This window comes from Typopeltis vanoorti, chromosome 23 (assembly GCF_054136105.1).
Source record: "Typopeltis vanoorti isolate ZY-2024b chromosome 23, IOZ_Tvanoo_1.0, whole genome shotgun sequence".
NCBI classification, from domain to species: Eukaryota; Metazoa; Arthropoda; class Arachnida; order Uropygi; family Thelyphonidae; genus Typopeltis; species Typopeltis vanoorti.
In genome coordinates this window covers 32,441,572-32,466,668 of record NC_143571.1, presented here as the reverse complement: position 1 = coordinate 32,466,668, position 25,097 = coordinate 32,441,572, and the positions used below count along the sequence as shown (strand labels likewise).

At 36.5% G+C, this 25,097-nt stretch overlaps 1 protein-coding gene across 1 annotated transcript in view; it reads right to left on the bottom strand.

Annotated features, from left to right (window-relative positions):
- Positions 1 to 25,097, bottom strand: part of LOC150093744 (dynamin-1-like) — a 300,405-nt gene that overhangs the window by 217,383 nt on the left and 57,925 nt on the right. The window lies entirely within an intron of this gene.

Here is a 25,097-nt window from a genome sequence, read left to right as displayed (position 1 = left end):
TGCTTTTTGTGGACTGAATTTGATCAAAGAACTTATATATTGCTCACTAGCACTTAAATGGAACCAGAATAAGTTGTCTTGAAGTACTGTTCATTGAGGGTTGGAAGTGTAAAGTCAGAAACTAGTGTTATTGAGGGAAAATGGAAATGCAGGTATGTATGTGTGTGTGTGTGTGTGAGTGAGCACATGCTCCAAGGATGCAAGCAAGTGTGAGAATGATCAAAAAAATTAAGAATTTACTCTTTCACATAACTAAATACTATTCAGTACTCAATATAAGGTAAATGTAGTTGGGAGCTTAAGGAAATACTGCAGTTTATGTAGTGCTAATACCAGAATCATCAGCAATAAGGAGGAGCTTTAGTCATTGGTTGGCATAATGTTACTAAATGTTATAGACATTAATGAGACTTGGTTAATGATATAGTTACAGAGATAAAATGCAAGGGATATAACATTTTTAGGAAAGATAGAGAGAAAATGATAGGAAGTAGGGTAATGCTGATAATAGTATATGCCATGCTGCCAAAAAGAGCAGGAAGTCACCATGAAGATGAGAGACAACAAGCAGTACACTGACTGGGAGATCGAAGAATATTTAGTGCAAGATAAGAGGCCAAGATGACAAAATATACAGTTGGTTGTGCCTATAGGGAAGGAGTAGACCATCAGTGAGATGGATGGATTGTGTGTGTGTGTGTGTGTGTGTGGAGTGACAGATCTTCAGAGAGTTGAGGCCTCCAGAAAAGCAAACAGGACTACATGGCGAGGCCTGGTGTGGCACATCATCGAGCATCAGAGTGACCATACGGCATCTGTAGATGCCAAATTGTGAGCATATAGGTAGGTGCTTATAGGCTAGGATTGCAAGGAAAGATGTTGACATGCATCAGCAAATGAAAAAACAAGTGGAGGGCAAGAATTATTGCAACAGCATTCAACTATAGAAGATGCAGATTGGAAGGAGGAAAGATCACATGATGAGAAGGAAACTGGCTTTATTCACCTATTAAGAGATAATTACTTGAAGCAGCATGTAATGAACCAGATTTGAAGTTTGAGAGTTCTGAATCTGATAACAGGATCAGAAGTCTATCCAAAAACTAGTAGTAAAATTGGCTCTTAATGGGGAGTGTGACCAGGTGGTCAAGACTTCAGATTGCTAAACATGTGGAATTGTCATTTAAGAAAGCTTACATGTGGAACTGTGATTATGGCAAGCAGCTGGAAGCAATACTATAGTAGTATCTTCAAGGGAAAGATGTTAGCAATGCATGGGAGATAGTTAAGAGGTGTCAAAGGGAAGCAATATGAGACTGTATATCTAAGGTCAGGAGGATAAATCAGGTAAGAGTTGTATGAATGAATATCATTAAGCAAGAGCTGCAATAAAAGGAAAATACTGTGAATGATATTATTTTGTGACACCTCCAAGGAGTCCGAAGACTCATCAAGGGAGGACACTTACTCTACAAGTCACCATCTCCACCACTACACTGAACCTCTACTAGCATCTTGATCTACATCGCCATCTACTGCCCACCACCACTACCACCACTAGTATTTTTTGTCTGTAAATTGTGTGTGTTTTGAAGGGCCGATTTGTGTGTATGTGGAATGGAAAACCCGAGTTTCCAGGAGATAAAACCCTGCTACCTTGGTATGTGATTGGTTAACCCTTCTTCAATTGAAAAAAAATCCATATAAAGATTCCTCCTGTCATAAAGAGAATTGAACTTAGGTCTTTTCCAATCAAAGGTACAATGTATTGTCCTTCTTCCAATTGCGCTACAGAGGCACAAATATATAAGGCAAAAAAGTGATCATCAAGCTCACAAGCAGTGCAAGGGTCAGGATAGAAAGATTTACCAGCATTGTAAGAAAGGCAAAATGAGAGATTATGAGAAGAAATTAGCTGAGTAGCCATAGGAAGTTCCTAACAGATTCCTTTTACTATGTGGCAAGAAAAAGGAAGAATGACTATGGAAGGCAGTGAAGTGATAAAAATCAAATAAGATATCGTAGATTCTCAATGCAAATATGACCACAGGATTAGATGGGATATCGGCTTGCTTATTATCTTTATCTTAACCTCCCAACCAGCTAGGACGTCTATAGACTTCAGCAAAATCTGGATACGATGCATGCTATCTGTTGAAAGAACATGGATAAGAAGTGCAATTAGGCCAGCATGTCCATTAGAAGGTGTGATAATCCCTCATGCTGAAGAGAGCACTTAATCAGATTATCTCAGGCTCATAGCTGCGACTCAGTTACCCATAACAAGAAATGCAGTTCCTTGATCTATACTGGGTAACTGAATTTTAGTTATATTGGATAAACTAAAAATATAGAAATTATTTTTATTTTCTCTTTTTATTGTACAATACAATTTTAATGCCTGGACAAAATAAAGATCCTTGCTTAATTTCTTCACTTAAATATTGCGTTACCTTCCAGAACCAATTTAATTTTTAATTTTTTTGCTAATTTTTTCTAATCGCTTACTCCACAAAACATTTTCTTTGTTCTCGAAGAAATTAATTCACGATAATTATTTGAAATATTATTTAAAAAAACCTGCTGCCGACGTTCGAGATTATGTTATATTTTTGTTCAAAATCATGATTCGAAGAATACTTCACAGATTTCCTGAAGGACCTGCTTGAGCGACTTTGCTTTATAGAGAATAATGAAATTCTTTAATCATATCACTAATAATCATATCATAGCACGTGGCAGTGAATTTGAGCTGTGTAGAAGAAAGTGAATTTTAATCGGTGAATAGTCCACTTTTTTCCCCGTTTTTCTACGTTTTTCAGTGCTAAATTGTTTCTCTGAATACGAGTGTACTTCAGTGGTTGTTTATTGGAAGTTAGTTGCTGTCGCGATATAATATATTTTGGTACCGTCGGAATCGAACGCGTAACGGTGGAAGACAAAACGAAGCTAAGTTACTGTATTTAGTTATATTTCATTTTATTTAATTATATTTAGTACTTAAATGTTCTGATGTTTGTACTTTTTTTTCCTCTTATTTATTAATTGAATAATTATTAAAGATTACGCCACTCGGCAGTAAGGAATGATGGTGGATTCAGCAGCAGTCGCAAGTGGCGTAACACCAAGTCCTCCGCCATTTAAGAACTCAATTATTAGCAATATCATAAGGGACTTTGTGGCATGCAGTACTTGCGGCATGTATGCGTCTCGGGAATTACATATGTGGCTTGTTAAAGAGAGTTGAGAGCGTATGTGTTCAAAATGCAGGCAGTTGGAGGAAATAAGTACATTAGATATACCGATATCCGACTTTGTTGCTCCAGGAACGGGGAATGAATGTAGGAAGACAAGTAGTGTGATAGGAGAGAATGAGAAAATAATAGTTGATAGTGTGGAAGGTGTGAGTGATTGTGAAAGTTTAGGAGATAGTTTTGTTTGGGAGAGTGAATTTAGATTAAGAGTGACTGACCTGCACAGGGAGATAGATGAGTTGAAAGAGGAGGTGGAATGTCTTGTGAATGAGAGCAGAAGTATGAAAGATAAGATTAGGAGAATGGAAGAGATAAATACAAGGCGAATCAGAGTAGGAGAGAAAGAGAATTTAGGGAGTATGAGTGAGAGGTATGGGTGCTAGAAGAGGAGAGAATGGAAACAGTAGGAGAGACGGAAAAAGAGAGAGATATGGAAGTGCTAGAAGAGGAGAGAATGGAAATGGTAGGAGAGATGGAATGAGAGAGAGGTATGGGAATGCTAGAAGACAAGAGGATGGAAACAGTAGTAGGAGAGACAGAATGAGAGAGGGATATGGAAGTGCTAGAAGTGGAGAAAATGGAAACAGTAGGAGAGAGGGAATGCGAGAGATGTATGGGAGTGCTAGAAGAGGAAAGAATGGAAACAGTAGAAGAGAGAGGTATGGGAATGAAAGAAGAGGAGAGAATGGAAACAACAGGAGCGAGGGAATGGTAAGAGGTATAATGTATGGCGACTCAATGATCCGTGGTGTTCAAGATAGGATGCGTGAGGAGTGTTTGCCAGGAGGAACAATAGATAGGATGGCTATGGCAATTAAGAGAGGTGAAAGGGTGGATGAGATGATTGTGATGGTAGGAACGAATGACTTGAGTGGTAATGTAAGTCGGGCGGCGAGAGATATGAGATTTTTGCTCGAGACTCTACGGAAGAAGACAGAGAGAGGAAAAATAGTGTGCGTGTTGCCTAGGTATGATAATGATGAGCTGAGCAGAAGAGCGGTGATATTGAATGGCATAATAGCGAGAATGTGTGACAAGAGAGGACTGGTATATGTGGATGCTTGGAGTGCGTTTGAGGAGAGAGGAATTTTATGCAAGAGACCATTTACATTTGAATGAGGAAGGACGTAGGCATCTGGAGAGATTGCTGTTCTGAACAAGTCAGTGTGTCCCAGGGAGGATGATAGCAGGGGGTGGCCTCTTATGGGAATGGATACTTGGGAGAAGGGAGACTATGTCAGGTAACACTGAGCCCAGTGGAGTCTAGAAGGGATAATGCTGGGTATAGAAACAATGGCATTTATATGCTTTATACTAATGCCAGAAGTATCCAGAATAAGGGAGAGGAATTGGTGGCGCAGATAGCATCAGCCTGGCCAAAAATTATTGCGATCACTGAGATGTGGTTGACAGAAGGGGATATAACAACAGGAATAGAAGTCGCTGGGTATAGCATTTTTCGTCAGGATAGGAGGGGAAAGCGTGGTGGTGGGGTACTGCTTATGATAAGTGATGACCTATGTCCTCTAAGAGTGGAGAATTTGGAAGGAAGTGAGACAAATGATTTTGAGAGTGTATGGTGTGAGGTAGAGGTAGGCAAGACAGGATATTTAGTGGGGTGTTGCTACAGACCCAGGAGCACAGAGGATGGGGACCAGGAGATGTTTAGACAGATAAGTTTGGCAAGTGCAAGAAGAATGATTGTTATGGGAGATTTTAACTTCAGTAGTATAAATTGGAGAGAGGAAGATGCATGTAGCAATAGGGGAATGGAATTTCTAGAATTATTGAGGGACAAATGTCTAAGGCAACATGTAACAGAGGGAACAAGAGGTTCAAAAGTTTTGGATTTGGTTATAGCATCAGAACAGTTGATAATAACTGAGTTGATGTCTCTCCCACCAGTTGGAGAGAGTGACCATATGGTGTTAACTTGGAAAATGAATAGACATGCAGGAGTATCAAAGAGACGGGAACTTATGTGGAATTATAAGGCAGGTGATTATAATAGTCTTAGACGTCAACTTCGGGAAGTTTCATGGAGGGAGGAATTGGAAGGCCGGGATATCACTAGTGCGTGGGAAATTGTGAAAGAATATTTGTTATCGGCAATGGTAAGTTGTATACCATGAGTGAAGAAGAGGACGCAATTTGGAGTAAAGTGGATGACAAACAATATTAAACAGGAATTGCATGCGAAAAAGAGGCTATGGAAGAGATATAAGGAGACAGGTGAAGAGATGCACGAGGAATATAAGACACAGGCCAGAAGAGTGACTAGTGTGGTAAGGAAAGTGAAACTGGAATATGAGAGGAGATTGGCCCTAAGATCCAAAGAAAATCCTAGGGAATTTTTTAGCTATGTGGCCAGTAGGAGGAGAAATGACTGTGGAAGAATGATATTGTGGGATAAAAATGGGAATAGAGTGACTGATGCAGAGGACATAGTGGAATTGTTCAATGAACTCTTTATTGGAGTATTTCATCCTAGAGGAGTCAGTTTTAATGCTAGAGGGATAGGACTGGTTCGAGGTCTGGAGGTACAGGAGGAGAGTGTGTTTCAGATACTGAGTACTCTGGATGTCAGTAAAGCTGTGGGACTGGATGGTATTTCACCACGAGTTTTGAGAGAATGTGCTAGGGAATTGACAGTGCCTTTAACGTGGCTTTTCAATGAAAGTCTGGCTTTGGCAAAGGTGCCCAGGGAATGGAAGGAAGGTAAGATAGTGCCATTGCATAAGGGTGGTAACAGACTGGAAGTGTCTAATTATAGGCCAGTCTGTGTGTCATCAGTAGTTGTTAAGATCTTGGAGAAAGTAGTGAGGGACCGTATACAGCATTGGGCAGATGAGGGTAATGTTATCTGTGAGAATCAACATGGATTTGTGAAAGGACGCTCTTGTTTTAGCAATATGCTAGCCTTTTATAATAAAGTTTCAAGAACATTAGATGAGGGAAAGGCATATACTGCAATTTTCTTAGACTTGGCGAAGGCATTTGACAGGGTGCCACATGATAAGCTGATATTTAAGTTGCAGCACATGGGTCTGAATGTCAGATTGGTCAACTGGATTCAGGATTGGCTGTCTGATAGGTATCAGAGAGTTGTGTATGGTGGAGCAGTTTCCAGGAGGCAGAGGGTTACAAGTGGGGTCCCACAGGGACCAGTACTAGGATCTATATTGTTTAACCTTTATATCAATGACATAGCCAGTGGATTGCAGGGGGATATTCAGTTGTTTGCGGATGATGCGAAGCTGGGAAGGATTATTAGTAATATTGCAGATGTGGTAGCCCTGCAAGAGGATTTAAATAAGCTAGATAGATGGGCAAATGAATGGGGGTCTCAGTTTAATGCAGCAAAATGTAAGGTCTTGAAGTTTGGGAAACATCGATGGGATGCTGCATACTCTATGGGAGGAGTTATACTGGAGGAAGTAGGGGGAGACAAGAGATCTGGGGTTGATGATTGATAGAAACCTGAAGTTTAGGGGACATATTGCAAAGGTGGTGAAGGTAACACAGAGGATTGCTGCTATTATGAGAAGGACACTGACCTGCAGAGATAAGAGGGTTATCATTCCGTTGTATAAGTCTCTGATCAGAACACACTTGGATTATTGTTCTCAGATTTGGTCCCCAGGATTTGAAGGGGATAAATTAATCTGTGGAAAGGATACAAAGACGGATGACAAAGATGGTTTCATGACTGTACAAGGATAGTTATGAGGATCGGCTGAGAGAATGTGGACTGCAGAGTTTGGTGGATAGAAGAAGGAGAGGTGATATGATTGAGACTTTTAAACTGTTGAGAGGTGGTTACAGGGTTGACACTGGAGAGTTCTTTCGCTTGGTTGAACAGCGGAAAGGAGTGATGATAAGAGGCCATCCCTGGAAGTTACGAAAGGAAACTGTGAGCAAGAGGATAAGGAGTGGTTTCTTTGTGTGGAGGGTGGTTGAGCCATGGAATGCATTGCCTGATGGAGTGGTGGGAGTGAGAAAGGTCAGTGAGTTTAAAGAGTGGTATGATAGACACTGTGTTTCTCAGGGGGGGGACCTCCCCTCGATAAGTCTTGATAGACTTTATGTCTTAGGAAGGACCTCCCTCGATGAGTCTTTTGGCTCCTTGGAGGCCTGAATAATAATAATAATAATAATTTTTTTTCTTTATATTGTAATCTACTGTTCTTTGCACTTTCACCTTCTTGGTTTCCCTGTATAATTGGTCATTACAAAATAAAATTAACGGTTACAATTTAAATTGATATATATATATATATATATATATATATATATATTTTTTCTGCAAGTTCAGATATTATGCTCCAATTTTATAATAAGCAATACTTTTGCTTATATATATATATATATATATATATATATGCAGAAAATTATATATATATATATATATATATATATATATATATATATATATATATATATATATATATATATATTACAAAGTTTTGTATTAAAAATTTCCACTACAAAAGTTCGACAGAATCAACAATATTATTGTCATATTTCTTTTTCTCGTGTGGGATGAAAACGGTAAAATGCCACTCTTGTAATTGTATCAGATGTTATAATGGCAAAAATAGTAAGAAAAAAAAATCATTTGTACTTTCTTTTCAAAACACAAAGAGAGAACATTGTAAATTCACTCAATGACAAAGAAAATACTCCATATTTTTCTTCTGTTATCTGATTTTTTTCTTTGTAGTACAAAGAGGAAATCACTGCACATAAGATGGTAGAATACAAGAGGGCAAAAATCTGTAGATTGATTACATTATAGCTGATAGAGAATTCATGCCAGAAAAATTATTTATGTAAAAGTTCTAACATCAGCAGATAACGACATTTTCTTCTAGTTTAGATACGTGGCATTATTGAAATAGCTAAACCTTTGCTACTATTTACACTAAAATAAATAGGCATGTTCCCCAAGTGATTTACGTTCATAACAGTTGTCTTGCGAACAATTTATAAAATAAATTCTCTGAAATATCTGCAAATTGAATAAGTCTTCAATATAACCTTCCTTCCCTCCCCAAAAAATAAGATTATGTGAAGTATATGCTCCTTTTCTTTAAAAATAATTCAAGTCCTCTTTTTCAAGATAATTATATGAAATAATTTATATTTTTTCGATAATAAAAATGAAACTGATCATTATAAATTAAGAACTTATTTCAGCATAAATACTGTATCAGCCTGTAAAAGAAATGTCTGTATTTTTTTTCTATGTTAGGATGTCTACTAATCAACAATTGAAAACGAAACACGACATTCTTGATATATCTCACACTATAGCTTGAGGCACTTAGTGTCCCTTCTAGCTAAGCGTTCTCAATTTTCTTCCTCAATAGCATTGAGAGTAATCTAAGCCTTTACCTTTCCCTCCAGCTAAGAGGATTACTACAAGTATTTCTAAGACATAGATTACTTCAGAAATAACAACCAGAAGCATAAGTAGAAGTAAAAATATTTAGATTATTTTAAGAAAAAGAAACTAAAATAATACTACTGAACTTTTTTTGTGTGTGGTATACATATAAACAATTTTATGTGGTGAAAATATAGCATAGTATTTCTAAAATTTCAAATCATTTCAGCAGACAGTAAAACAGCTGGTTTTAGATGGCAAAGAAATAGTACAGAATTAGAAGCGTCAGGGTACAACAATATTATTGTCTTATTTCTTTTGTCGAAACGGTAAAATGAAGTAATAGATTTTGAATACTGTCTAGAAATGTTTACGAACCTGTAGAAATTTAGAGTGGTAGAGTGGTTATGTAATTGAATTCCAGGAAAGGATAAGGATGGGGGGGGGGGAGTAAGCATTAGCAAATCTTCAAAATGAGCATGAATTTTGAATTATTCTGTATATGATAGCCTTCATATTATATTTTCAACATATCTATGGTGGTTATGCACTGGATATTATAGAAATGTGCATCCTACAAAAAAAAAAAAAAAAAAAAAGAAAAAAAAAGAAAAGGCGAAGAATCCCTGCTAAAACATCATTGGATATAAATTTTCGATGCTAAAAAGATTCACAATTGGAAACCTAGTTATGCAATATAACATCGTTTGTTGTTCATAAAACAAAACAAAAAAAAAATTTGTTTCTAGAACTGAAATGTGATAATCCATATAACGATATTTTGCTAGGAAAGAAAGCAAAAGGTCATATTTATTTCAATAAATATTATTTAAAAATATAAATATGTGACATACGTTCAATGCAAACATCTGAAAATTCGCGAAAAAAGTTGTTTCTACATTGGAACAACCAGTGCAACTGTTCCATTGCAGTGATTTGAAGAATAAATTTATAATACAGCAAATTTGCTACTACTAAATAGATTCATTGCAAAGGCTGATCGATGGTCATTTCAAGATTGATTATTTTCGCACATGTGAAATTCGTTTCAATTTTTTGGAAGAAACACAAATCATTTTAGAGGCAAAAAAAGTCAAATATTTTAGGACAGTAAAGAAAATTTCAAGTAAAACAGTGTGTGTAAAGACAGGTGACACAAACTGTTAGTCAGGCACTAACAGTTAATCCACGAATGGCTTTAAATAGCCATAAAGGGATTAAATTAAGGCGGAGAGAGGTACAATGCTGATGAAGTTTTGATCCATGCAGAATGCTATGGTGGGCTGGATATTTCATCCACCTCAGCCAGTAGGAAGGTTAAGCTTCAGCTCTGGTAAAGGTCTAAGAAGTGGAAGCAGGACAAATGGTTCCATTGCATAAAACTTCAAGACAGTTATGGTGAATTATATAGCAAGTAGTATGGGTGTGATGGGAAGGGTAATAAAGAGGGTGGTCAGAAATGGATAAATAACAATATGATACTCTATGGTGGGCAGCATGGCTTTGTGAAGGGTTGATTTGCCTTAGTTATTTATTTACTAACTTTTTATAATAGAGTAATGGCTGAGTTCAGAAAAAAGGGAATGGCTACAGGATGATACTACTGGATATTGCTAAGGCATTTAACAGGTACTACATTGAACTCTGTTACACAAATGGAAGAAATTGAGATGGATACAAAGCTGGTGATATGGATACATGAACAGCTGATGGACAGATACTAAAGAGTAGTTTAGCAATATCAAATTCCCATCTATTAAATGTTTTCCCCTTGATAATTTTTTCAAATATATAACCATATAGATCCTATTATTAGATGATCTGAGCCAATATCAGCACTTCTTTTATTTTGGACATCTAATAATATTTTCCTGCACCTTTGGCTCATGGCAATATGATCTATTTTATTCGATGTCTTGCCATTCACATTTCTCTTTCCCAAACCATGCTTGCCCATTACATTCTTCAGCTCCTCATTATTTGTACCAACTTTAGCATTGAAATCATCCATGAGAAGTATGCTCTCATTACCATGTGTCATCATCAAGGTCTTATCAAGCAGATTGTAAAACTTTTCTTTTTCTTCAAATGATGCAGTCTCGGTTGGGGCAAAGCACTGAACAACTCTTAGTCTTTCAAATTTAGTTTTAAGATTTATTATTATTATTTGTTCTGAAATTGGTTCTCATCTCCAACCATTATTTGACTAAATCTTTTGCTCGAGAAGATTCCAACTCCATATTGATGTATATCAGTTATATTAGACATCCCTGAATAAAGAAACACATTCCCACTGGGAAAAATTATTCTACCAGTACCATTCCATCTTACTTTGCTAACCCCCGATAATTCAATTTTATATTTTTCCATCTCCTTTCTTAGTTAGTTTTCCTGTTTCATGGAGTGTTTTAACATTCAATTGTCTAATTTGTGTCCCAATTTTCCAAGCTTTAGTGTCCCATCTGTGTCCACATTTTCCAAGCAATCGGAGTCTGTCTGATTTTTGCATTTATCTGATTTGAAAACAGTATTTAGATTTTTGAAGACTTGCAGGTTGTTAGCCCACAGAGTTCCTATTCTGATGGTAGGGCTGCTACCTCAGCATCAAGACATACATTTTATACACAGGCATTTATTTTTGTGTAGATGTTTCGGTTATAACACTGATACCCAGTCACCAGAGCCTCGTTTGTGATAACAGGTTCTATCATGAGAAGGTGAGGGCGGTATTTCAGTGGGAGAGGCTATATGTTATATATCATGAAGTAAAAGATTTCATAATATTACACAATCACCAGCTTGTAGAATTCTAGGACTAGAATGGAATAGATATACAGATATTTAGAATAGATATAAAAGATAAATTTCATTTATCTTTTATATCTATTCTATAAAATTTATCTTTTTATTTTTTATATTTATCTATTATATTTGTTCTATCTATATTTATCTTTTGCACCACTCCTGTGTAGTAGCACAAGTTATTTTGTATATTTTGCCTTCCTTACATTTCTTTGGAACTTTCCTTATTGTAGCATTCTTATTAAACAACCATATCTAGAAACAGTTGGTTCTTCTGCACATTCTCTTAAAATGCACAATGATATATCATTCAATCCCAAAGATTTATCAACATCGAGTTTATTTAACATCTTATACACCTACAATTGATTCCTTCTGTTTTCATGGTGGAAAAATGATGGAGATTACTACTGTAATAGGAGGAGTTTTTTTTTTTCTGGCAGTACGCAACGGTACACAGTACCTGTTGAAAATTTATTTATCACTAGGTTAGACTATAATAGATTTAGATTTAGACTATAATAGACTATAATAGACTATAATAGGTTAGACTATAATAGACTATAATAAGTGCCTGGTAGCTTGCTCCACCTTTGCCACGAGTTGCCTTGGTGTTGCACTACTTACTGGATAAGATAGTACAACACTATATTTAGTCCTGAAGATATTTTCAGGTGCAAACTTTGTTTAATCTATTATGGTACACAGTACCGGCACCTTTTTATTTAAGTTTTTAAAAATTTGCGATGTATTGACAGCAAAATGTATTATAAATATTCCAGTAGATGGCACTGTGTTCACAAATTGAATTTTCAGTTTTGATTACTCATAAGTTGGTATCCTGCTTTCCTGTTTCATAGGTTTGCATGCAACTGGAAACAGGAAGCTGTGTTCAGGTGTTTCACATGAGTTTCGAATTAATCTAAGTTAAATTAGTGCAATCATTGTTCAACATGAGTAAAATAAGTAGTTACTTTATGCCAATGAGTAAAAAAAGGAAGGCTGAAGAAGCAGAAATTGTTGAATCTACTTGTGATCCTGTAAAACAGAAAACAACCACCAAAAATACACTTGGTGAAGAGTATCACAAAACCAAGACTGAAGATCCACATGGTCAAAAGGAAGCAGACTCTGATAATGATTAGCCCGAATGTTGGACGCTTTTTCAGAAAAATGACTTCTGCAAGAGAAATGACTGGCTGTATGTCATGAATAAAATGTTGGGCTGTAAAGTGTGTGTTGTGATGTCGGAAGTCTTGCCATCGATAAAAAATGGGAATGAAAATTTCAGCAGACTGGGAAAATAGTAAAATCAGTCATTTTGGAGAATCTCGCAAAGAACAGTTAATGTCATTAAGAAAAAAGATTTACGATCATAAGTAGAGTGCAGCGCACAAAGCGTGCCGACAAAGCGAGATGACGTGAGTATATCGGAGGATATGTTAAAAGTGTGGAAGTTGCTGTAATAACATCTTCATGGTGAGTACCAGCACCTTTTTTTCCACAAAAAAAAGCACTGAATAGGAGTAATAAAAATTTTCTATAAGATAAAATATATGTAAATTGTTGATGATACAATATTATCATTATTAAGGTCATCATGTGGAGAAATATGTGTATGTGCGTGCGTGCACACACACACACACACACACCAAATATTGAACATCTGGCCACAGTATATTAGATACTATTGTAGTACTATCACACCCCTTGAGGGTGTGTGTATATATATATATATATATATATATATATATATATATATATATGGAATTTGATGATGATTTAATAGCCTCCCCAGAACATTTTGGCACGTTCCTGATATTTGTCTTCCATATTCTTACCACAGTGTTCCTATGATTTTTTGCTTTTTTAATTTTTTTCTGTATTCTCTCAGAGCATATGCTGTGGTTACTTTCTATTCACTTTCTTCTTTTTAGCAGTACCTCTAAATTATTTCACCATGGAGTTCTGATTTTCTTATCCTTGCAAAGAACTTCACCACATGCCTCACTAGCTGAATCAGACAATGTTTTCTTTGTAGTATGCAACTGTATCTGCAAGGTTTGATTCTTGATGCCAAACTTTTCATTTTTTAAAAAATAATATTAATAGTGTCTACAGTTCATCTCTGAAAACTGCTCAGTTTTTATTATTACACTCTCCATGGGATCAGTAGTCTCATTGTGGAGTTTCATTCAACTGACAACATATTCATCATACCGAGTCTTAAAATCCTTAACGCTCCTTGCATTAACAACATATTCTAGTAATGCATTCCATTTACTGACAATTTTTCATGTAAAAAATCTACTCCTCATATCCCTCATATCCCTCCTCATTTTCCTCCTATCCACTAAACTTTGCAATCCACCTTTTTTCATTTTCTTGCAATCCACCTTTCTTTAAACCCTCTCCACAGCCAGCATTCCAATCCATTATATTGTATTAGTCACTTGTCTCTGGACCCTCTCCAGTGTTTTCACATCATATAGAAAATCAGATGACCAAATTTGAGCACAATGGTCCAAGTATGGTCTGACCAGTACTTTATACAGCGGCACAAATACTTCCTTATCCCTATATGTTAGAGCACTTCAGTCTACTTGCAAATCTCAAATGTCATCCACTTCCTGCAGTATAGCATTGTCAATATAGTATAAAGTTTCATATTTCTGCTCTCCAAAATGCAACACCTTGCATTATTAATATTAAAACTACAATGCCGCTGCTTTATACAAGTCAAAAGTCTGTTCAAATCTTCCTGAAGAGAATTCACATCAGCAGAGCCACTTATATTGTTTGCTGGAGAAGCAAATAATAATAACTGAAGTTCTCCAGTCAGTCCACATGATATATCAGTTACAAGCAAGTTAAACAGCAGGTCCCAAGAACAGAACCCTGGGGCATGCCACAGATTACCCTCCTTTTTTTTTTTTTTTTGAGACTTTGCTCTATTATACACAACTTGCTGGTATCATTCAGAGTGCCAGTCTCTGATCCATCTAACCAATATACTATCCATCATAGGTTGTACACAAACTCATGATGTAGTAATCTATCCAACACTTTTGCAAAGCCCAAGAATATCAATATATATGATTTTTACTTATCTAACACACTTGTTACCTTATCATAAAATGCAAGTAAATTGCTAAAACAAGATCTATCCTTTACAGATCCATGCTGATCATCATAAAGAATGCTATGTTCATCAACCCAATCCTGCATTCCTTTCCTAACTAATCTCTCCACTTGACTACATTTTTAGGTGTACGGACTGGTCTCTAATTGGAAACTTCTATCCTAGAACCATTCTTATGGAGTGGTACTATTTTGCCTTCTTTCGACTCCTTAGGAACCCTACCTAACAATATGTGGTGATATGTCACCATCCCCCACAGCCTTATCAACATCTAAGCCAATCAACCTGATACACTTCTGATTCTTTCACTTACAATTCTCCTAACACTTGCCTTCTTCGTATATATTGCACAGCAACATTTATACCAGTATGGTATACACTGATAAAGTGCTCATTCAATAATTCCATTATATCCTTTGCAACAATCACTCTGCTGCTTTGACTATCCACTAGTGTCAATCTGCCATAATTATTCTTTCTCTTGCTTGCCATATAGCAAAAAATAGAAAAATTTTCTTGAATTGCCCTTGGTCTGACCAGCAGTTTCCTCTCATACTGCACTTTTTCTTTCTTTACCATGCTTGTCACCTTCCTAGCCTGCACTTTATACTCTTCATGGATCTGATCACCACCAACTGTCTTGTACCTCTTTCATAGCCTTTTATTTTTTCCAACACAGCTTGCTTGATTTCACTGTTCATCCATTTCACTCCTACTACACTTATTCGCTTAACCCTCAGCATGTAGTTATACAATGCTTATGTCAGAAACTGCCTTATGAATTTCCATGCACTGTCGTATTTTCCGCACAGCTCACCTATATTATCATCATCTATATAACATATTGACTACAGAGCTTCCCATAATCACCCATTTATACTTCGACATATATCCATTTCTGCAGTAACCTTTTCTTGTTTCACCATTTCCCAAACATGTACCTCATGATCACTCTCACCAACTGGTGACAGTGTTAATACGTCATTAACATCTACATCCTGTGAGGTTAAATACAAATACAAGTCAAATATAAAACATTAAAGTCTCTAGTTGCTTCAGTCACATGCTGCTTAAGATATTTATCTCTCAGAAATTAAACACTCTTCTTAAACTTACTCACTCTCCTTGTTCACATACACTATCTCCTCCTTCCATTGTATATTCCTGTAAGTAAAGTCTCCCATCAGGATCACCTTTTTTACATGCCCAACTAATTTGTCTAAACATTTCACAATCAGTATTCTCTACATTCTCTGACCTATAACAGCATGCTATCAGATCGACAAGCCTGTTAATTTCAACTTCACACCACACAGATTCTAAATTTGTGCATGTACTATCAATTTCTATATACAATTCATCCCCAAATCATTAACAGCATTCCTGTTTTCACTTTTCTATTCTTCCAGAAGATCATATATATATATATATATATATATAAAATCAGTGTCCCGACTTCTTCATGTGAGTAACAAATAACACTAACAAGGTAAAAATGCTAACAATAGCATGCGGTCACCAATTCAAATATGACTGTTACTATTCTTCTTTTTATTAAGCTATAAAGTCCATGTTTTTTACCTTGTTAATTTTATAAGTTGTGTTATTTCTTACTCACCTGAAGAAGTTGGGACACCGATGAAACTAGTCGTCATTTATTAAAGTTTTTTGTGTTATACTTTCTTGGGTTCTAGTCAGTTAAATATTAATTTTATAAATATATATATATATATATATCAACCAATCACTCACAACTCTGCACGAAAAAAACCTGCCTCTCACTCCCCTATTCACACCCTCTTTATACAGTTTCCAGGAATGACCTCTAGTTCTCCCCTGATCTTCCACTATTCTCTGTAGAACTTCTCCACCATTGATCCTATAACAACTCCTTACCAACTTGTAGGTCTCTATCATATCTCCCCTCTTCCTTCTCTCCACTAGACTCTGCAAATTACATCTTTTCAATCTTTCCTCATACTCGACATTCCAGAGGTCAGAAACTACCTTAGTCAGTGGCCTTTGTACCCTTTCCAAAATCTCTTCATTCTTCTGAAAACCAGGTGACCAAATCTGGGCACAATAGTCCATGTGTGGCCTAATCAAAGCCTTATACAATGGAACAAGAATCTCCCTACTTCTACACGTCAGTGTCCTCCGCATCATTCCCAGAAGTCTTTGTGTTATTATTATTATTATTGTTCCGAGAAACTCCAAGGAGTCGACAGACTCATCGAGGGAGGCCCTAACATCATGTCAAGAACAACTATTCAACATTCACACAGTATCTATCATACCTTGCCTTGAACTCATTCACGGTAGTAGCACCCACAAATGACTCTGGAAGCTTATTCCACTCATCACCACTCTCCAAGTAAAAAACCTAGCTCTAACACCCTTGTCAATCACGCTCTTGCCCAGCTTCCATGCATGGCCCCTAGTCCTCCCACCACCAGTCATATTTTCAAAAATATCTTCTGGATCAATCCTATAAAAACCCTTCAGTAATTTGAATGTCTCAATCATATCACCCATCCTTCGCCTATCGTCCAATTTCTGCAACCCACAAATCTTCAACCTATTCTCATAAGGTTCATTCCACAGACCTGCTATCATCTTGGTCACTTGTCTCTGGACCCTCTCCACTTCCTCCCCATCACGAAGAAACCCTGGTGCCCATAACTGGGCACAGAAGTCCAGATGGGGTCTTATCAAGGCTCGATACAGAGGAACAAAAACTTGTTTGTCTCTGCATGTTAAAGTATTTTTCAGAAGCCAAGTGATTTGGTGAGCTGTTTTAGTCACTTTTGCAATGTGCCCCCTAAACTTTAACTCCCTATCCACCAACATTCCCAAATCCATGGCCTCAATCTCCTGGAGTACGGTTCCACCAATGCGATATACTGCTGCTATTCTTTTCACCCCAAAGTGCATAACCTTACACTTTGCCACATTAAATTGACATCCATTTTTTGTAGCCCAGTCCTCCAAGCTATCCAAATCATCCTGTAAAATTTTGACATCCTGTGCACTCACAATTGCTCTACCCAACTTTGCATCATCAGCAAATAAATGAACACTTCCTTCTCAGATCCTTTCGTATATCGTTAATGAACAAATTGAAAAGCAGTGGTCCAAGAATGAAACCCTTCGGCACTCCACTAGTCAAAAGCCATCTTTTGGACTCCACTCCTAAATAAACCACTGTCTTATTTCTCTCCATCAACCACCCTCCTATCCATCTCACCAACCCTATATCCATCCCCATCTGTTGATGGGGATGGATATAGGGTTGTGAGATGAGATGACCAAATCCAAGACCCTTAATACTTGTGTGCCCTCTGTTACGTACTGTCTGAGGTAGTTATCCTTCAAAAACTCAAGAAACTCATTTTCTTTACTTCCGGTTGCTATCTCTTCATTCCAGTATATATTGCCATAATTAAAATCACCCATAATAATCACCCTTTTCTTATTTGCTTGGCTTATTTGACTATGCATTTCACTATCACCACCATCAACATTACCAGGTCTATAACAATATCCCACCAAGTATTTGATTCTATTCACCTCTATCTCACACACCATACTGCCTCAAAACCACTGGCCCTATTTCCCTCTTGCATCTCTACTTTGTATGGACATAACTCTTTCTCTATCATCAATAGCACTCCCCCTCCCTTTTTACCCCTTCTATCCTCACGAAACACATCATACCTTTCCATCTCTATTCCTGCCAGGATCTCGTCCTCATCTAACCATGTCTCACTTATTCCGACAATCTCTGGGTGCAGAGACGCAATTAGTGCAACCATTTCATCTGCCTTGTTTCTTATACTTCTAGCATTGGTATACAAACACAACAACTCATTTCTGGATCTACAGCTAGTTCCACTGATACCACTCACTCGATGTGATCTCTCCATGCTGGACTGGGGCCATTTCCCTTTCTGCTTCTTCATTTTAGAACCCTTTGCAATTTCATCTGTTTCCACTTGATCCCTGGTCATCCCATTACTTTCCTGCTTACACATTCTCTCACCTCCTCTTGGAGCATCCACCTTTCTCACGCTGTGTACCACTGTCCACCGTGAGTCTCCCCGTTTCCCTGCTCCTCTTGCACACCCATTCTCTCATTTTCTATACTCATACCTCTCACTTTCCCATTCATTTTTACTTCTTCAATCTCTCCTGTCTTACTCACATGCTCTTCCACATCACTCCCCTCTCGATCTGATTCATTCTCTCTATTCACTTCTCTACTTTCCAGCAGCAGTCTCTCCAAGCGACTCACACCATAACCACTCAAATGCAGTCCATCGCTCCCATACAGCTCACTTTGTCTCTCAAACTCATTCCACACATTAACAAACTGTACTCCCATCTCCTCACACATTTCAGCCAGAATATCATTCATAATCCTTGCTCTCCGCCTCATTTCACCACAATCATACCTAGGCAACACACTGACTACCCTTCCTGTCACACTATTCTCTTTTATCTTTCCAAGCAGTCTCCTGACATTCATTTTGACATGCTCTTTGTTCTCTCTTAAATCATTTGTACCAATTAATACAATTAACTCTTTTGCTTGCTCCCACCTCATATTCAATGCCTCAATCACTCTACTTATTTTACCGCCTGGAAAACATACTTTGTGCATTTTATCCTCTAGCACACCTTTAATAATGGAGTCGCCATACGCCACTCGCTCATCTTTCGTTAACTCTTTCATGCCATCACGATTTATTTTAATAGCTTTGACCTGAATCCTCTTAATTTCATTCCGCATCCATTTCATTTCTTGCTTCATCCAATCGAATTCACCTTCCGAACCTCGCGACACATTCTCTCTATCATTAAATCTTTCTAACTTTATAACTCTTGACCCCCTCTTCTCACTTTCCCTCTCATTCATCCTTCTTTGTTTCCATACTTTCGGTCCAACATACGTCCAACTTTCACTATCATTCTTCTCACTTTCACTCTCATTGATCTTTCTTTGTTTCCGTACTAACATTCGTCCAACGTTCGCTATAATTCTTCTCACTTTTACTGTCATTCATCTTTCTTTGGTTCAGTACTTTCGTTCCAACATGCGTCCAACTTTCGCCAGCATTCATTCTTTTTTCGCTATCATTTATTCTTTCGATTTTTTTTTACTTGCGATTTCTGCATCACGCCATTTCTACTTTCATTCGTTCTCTCAATTTCGTTTCTTTCCACCTCACGTTCGTCCCTTTTAACATCTGTTACAGTTGTCAAATCGCTCTTTTTCTTTTTTCCTGATTTTTTAACATTTTTTCGCCTCTCTTTCCCACCATCCTTCTCTTGCAAACATGCACTCGCGACACAATCAGTACTAGCACTTTCTGTCATCAATTTCATATTCGCATTTATCAGTTCCTCGTTCAGGTTACACTTCGCACACACCTTTCTTCCATCCGCACTAAACATCCACAAATCATTTATGTAATCGAAGGAATACATATAACAGACCTCACACTTAATGAAACAACTGAAATCTAAATTAAAATCATGGAATGACAATGCCGCCGCCATTTTTTTTTTTTTCTCTGCAGGTTACTAGGTCTAATAATAACTATTTCGTAATTTAGTTTATATAAACACACTACTAGTTTCGCCTGTAACAACCTTCTTCAGGCGACAGCATAAAAGAAGAAAAAACACTAAACATCGAGGGTTAAAAGACTATGAACAACATAAACAGTCTCTATACATAATTACCATGAAAACATTGTAATTGTATTTGAAGCTGTTCTTTCTTTTCTTGCATTGTTGGGAGAGTGCATGCTTGCTGCATCACGTGAACGCCAGTACATGATTACAGCTGAATGACTATCTGGGAGGTTGTAGCTTGAGTTGTTATTTAGATGAAGAGGATTGAAGATGATTTCTCTAGATTCCACAATTTTTCGCTCTAGTTCATCACTGTAACGGAAGATGTTAGCAGATTTTTCCCAGCAGACTTTGTGACTTTGGTTATCATCATTAGGATTAGCTGAGAAAAGGATATGACTTGATAATACACTCGCTCGTTGTCTCTTGTAAGTAATGTCCCTCATGTGTTCTTCCATACGCATTTAGACAGATTTGTCTGTCTGCCCAAAATAAGGAATATCATAATCACACAATATTTTATATACACCAGGGTATTTGAGTTGATGATGACGACCAGGTTTTAGGTGGCTAATTCAGGAATTCAGCGTAGAGATAAACGAACGTTTTGGGAAAATTCAGTTTGGAAACGTTATGTGGATGATGTTTTCATTGTTTGTAGCCATGGACACGAATCCCTTATGGTTTTCCTTGAACATCTCAATAGCCGACATCAAAGTATTAAGTTTACTGCCGAGCTTGAAACGGATAATTCCTTGCCTTTTCTTGATGTCAAACCTACTCGCTCTTCTGGTAAACTAAAAATATCGATATATAGAAAGCCCATACATACCAACAGATATCTGCACAGTCAGTCCCATTATTTCCCTCCTCATAAGCTTGGAATAATTTCCAGCTTGGGATATAGAGCCCGTTCTCTTCTTGATGACCCAAATGAACTTCTTACAGAATAAACCATCTCAAAACTTCTTTCAAAGTTAATGGATATTCCAAGAAAGTCATTGACAAATTCTTTCTTAATCCTCCTAGACATCACTCAGAAGACACAAATAGATTCAAAGGCAATATATCTATTCCTTACATAAGTACTGTTTCACATAAATTAGCATAAGTTCTAAGAAAATACAATATCAGAATCTTGTTCACTCCACTTCCAAAGATCCATTCCTTAATTAGCCACCCAGTCATCATCAACTCAAATACCCTGGTGTATATAAAATATTGTGTGATTGTGATATTCCTTATTTTGGGCAGACAGACAAATCTGTCGAAATGCGTATGGAAGAACACATGAGGGACATTACTTACAAGAGACAGCGAGCGAGTGCATTATCAAGTCATATCCTTTTCTCGGCTAATCCTAATGATGATAACCAAAGTCACACAGTCTGCTGGGAAAAATCTACTAACATCTTCTGTTGCAATGATGAACTAGAGAGAAAAATCATGGAATCTAGAGAAATCATCTTCAATCTTGTTCATCTAAATAACAACTTAAGCTACAACCTCCCAGATAGTCATTCAGCTGTAATCATGTACTGGCATTCACGTGATGCAGCAAGCACGCACTCTCCCAACAATGCAACAAACGAAAGAACAGCTTCAAATACAACTACAACGTTTTCATGCTAATTATGTATAGAGACTATCTATGTTGTTCATAGTCTTTTAACCCTCAATGTTTGGTGTTTTTTCTTCTTTTATGATGTCACCTGAAGAAGGCTGTTACAGGCCGAAACTATTAGTGTGTTTATATTAAAACCTTTTTACTTAAATCTCGGTTCTAGTCATTTAATTCTTCATAAAACAATATATATATATATATATATATATATATATATATATATATATATCATCTCACAGTGTGATGATATATATATATGGAATGCATCACCCTGTGCTGCTGCAACCACATATCCATCTTCCTCGTCATACAATCCATTTAGCTGTGCTATCCTGCTTCATAAGTAGACTGATAATTTGCTACATTAACTGTGTGATTCTGCACCTTCTCAGTAAAAAGTAGCCTTTTTAAATACCCAACATCAAAACCATTCAAATGCAATCCATCAACTTTAAATCATTCTAACTTTTCATCAAATTTACTCCATAGATTTACAAACTGAACTCTCTATTCTTTTTAAAACTATTGTACATATATTTCTTTCCAATATGAAATTAATGTCTCTCCTGCTCAAAACTAAATGGTCATTACTTCCTATTTTGAATCCCAGTATGCTTTACATCCTGATCTAGCATGTTTGTCATCATCATTATAATACTAAATATGGATATAGACCTTATGATCTGTTCTGGCCTCATTTTTAATTTAATAGCCTCATTTTTAAATATGGATATAGACCTTATGATCTGTTCTGGCCTCATTTTTAATTTAATAGCCTCTTTTGAGATTTACTTTCTTTTCCCAGTTTGTTTATATTTGATTAACTCAGGAGATGGCCATTCAGTTTACATGTTCTGTCCAATTTTGTTTATATATGTTTGGTTTTTCTTCTATTGATTTTATTTTTAGTTCTTTTAAAATATCTCATCATCAAATTCCTGATGCATATCCTCAAGGGGTGTATAGGATATGATAGTACAACATGAAAAATTTACTTTATTACTAACTTCCTATCTACAATTTTCTGCCAAATCAGTCTGTTACTTGTCAAAATTCCAACATTATCAGATCTTATATTTCTATAGTCTAAGGCACTTTGTACCGTATCAATCCACCTATATCTTGGTCTTCCTCTGAGTCGTTTTCCTGCCAACCTGGCAGAGAACACTTGTTTTGCTAATCTTTCCTCACCCATTCTGTTTAAGTGACCATACCACCCAAGATTAGCTCTGCTAACGCATTCCTGGATGCTGACAATGTCAAGTTCTTTCCTAATATCCTCATTTTTAATGTGATATTGCCATTGATGCCATCTGTTCATGCTTCTAATCTTTCTCAGGACTCTCATATCTGCAATCTCTAGTCTTTGGTCAAGTATTTTACTTCTGACCCAGCTCTCAGATCCATAAGTTAAAACTGGTTTGAACACTGTCTAGTATACAGCTAATTTAGTATTCTGGCTAATTTCTCTCTTATTCCATATGAATTTATTCAATTGACTTCCTACCATACCAGCTTTGTTGATTCTGTTGTCTATTTCCATATTTAATTTACCATCTTCACTAAAAATCGTGCCTAAGTAGCTGAAATGTTTTACTTGTTCCACAGGTTCTCCGTTCACAACGCAGTTGACATTTTCAACGATTCTATTTTCATTGTCTTTGTCTTTTTATTGCTGACCTTCATACCATATCTATTACAACAGTTATTTGATTTAGTCAGGGAATCTTGAAAACATGTAGCGGATTTATTTAGAAGTATAACATCGTCTGCATAAAACAAAGAGCTGACATTAACATCTTCAATTCTAATATCATGTTTAATACCACTTTCCTTCATAATGTGATCCATATAGATAATGAATAACAGAGGAGATAATATACATCCTTGTCTCACACCAGATTTAACATTAAACCATCTTCCCATACTTCCTTCAATTCTAACTGCTGACTTACAACTCAAATAAAGACTAAGTATTGCTTGATATAATTTTCCATTGACAGCATACAACTGTAGTGTATTGAATAGCTTCTCTTTGGCATCTTGTCATATGCCTTTTCCAGATTGACAAAACTTAAATACAGATCTTTGTTATATTCCCATGCTTTCTCGACTATTTGTTGTAAAGTGAAGATCTGATCCTGACAGCCTCTATTTGGCCTGAATTCAGCTTGTTCTTCACCAAGCTTTTAAAATATCTTCCTTCCGTCCTTTATTTTTGTTGTTTATTTATAGCCCATATATTTTGCTGCCATATAATAATGTAGATGCTGCTAAACTAACGTATATTTCTAAGTGTTTTTTTTTTTTTTTTTTACAAGATTCGGATTGTGGGTTCTATTTATCAAGCCTACAACTTTTAAAGATTCTAAAGTTTTGAACTTCATGTCTTTTTCTCCTTCATATGATATTTCACGTCCAAGATATTTAAAAATATCTAACTTAAGTATAAAGAGCTAATAAGCTTCATTTCAGCAATGAAAACATTACTTAAATTAAGGGGATATTAAATCCCACATAGTTTTAAAACCGAATTAAGAAACTCAAAGATTGGAATCAGAGAGTTTCTTGCCGAATATAGACAACTATAAAGTATCGGCGACACTAGCATTAGTAAATGCAAGTGATCCTAGTACATAGTACAATACCGGACGACTCGTTGCAAAGGAGGAAGTTCAGATCGCTATTCTTAGGTATTTTCCATAATGTAAAAACACATTTCCTAGGAAATGTATGCTGTTATTACATTATAGAGGGAGGTCACTACCCAGACCGGTTTCAGCCTTTTTTGAGGCTTCATCGGTGAGTAGCTAGACCTAATACCAAAGTGTATAGCGAAAAGAACTTAAATACTCAGCAAACGAGTTATCCAAACAGGTGCAACCATTAAGTTACATCTTTGAGTTTCTTATTCGGTTTTAAAACTATGTGGGATTTAATATCACCTTAATTTAAGTAAAAATATCTATATATTATATTATCGTATTTGAATGACCAGCATGAATATATACTGGATGGCCACTATATTAGGACCACCTCCCCATGTAGAAAAATTAGATGTTCCTGATAAAGTGGCTGCTCATTGTATTACTAACAACAATAACAGAGTCAATAGGACTTGCCTTATTCACAGTGTTTTCTCTTTATATGAAGTTCTGCATATCTTTATGTTAGAACATGGTAAAGTAATAATTAGTCCATGTCTTGAACAGATATTACATATATGACATCACATAAAATACATAT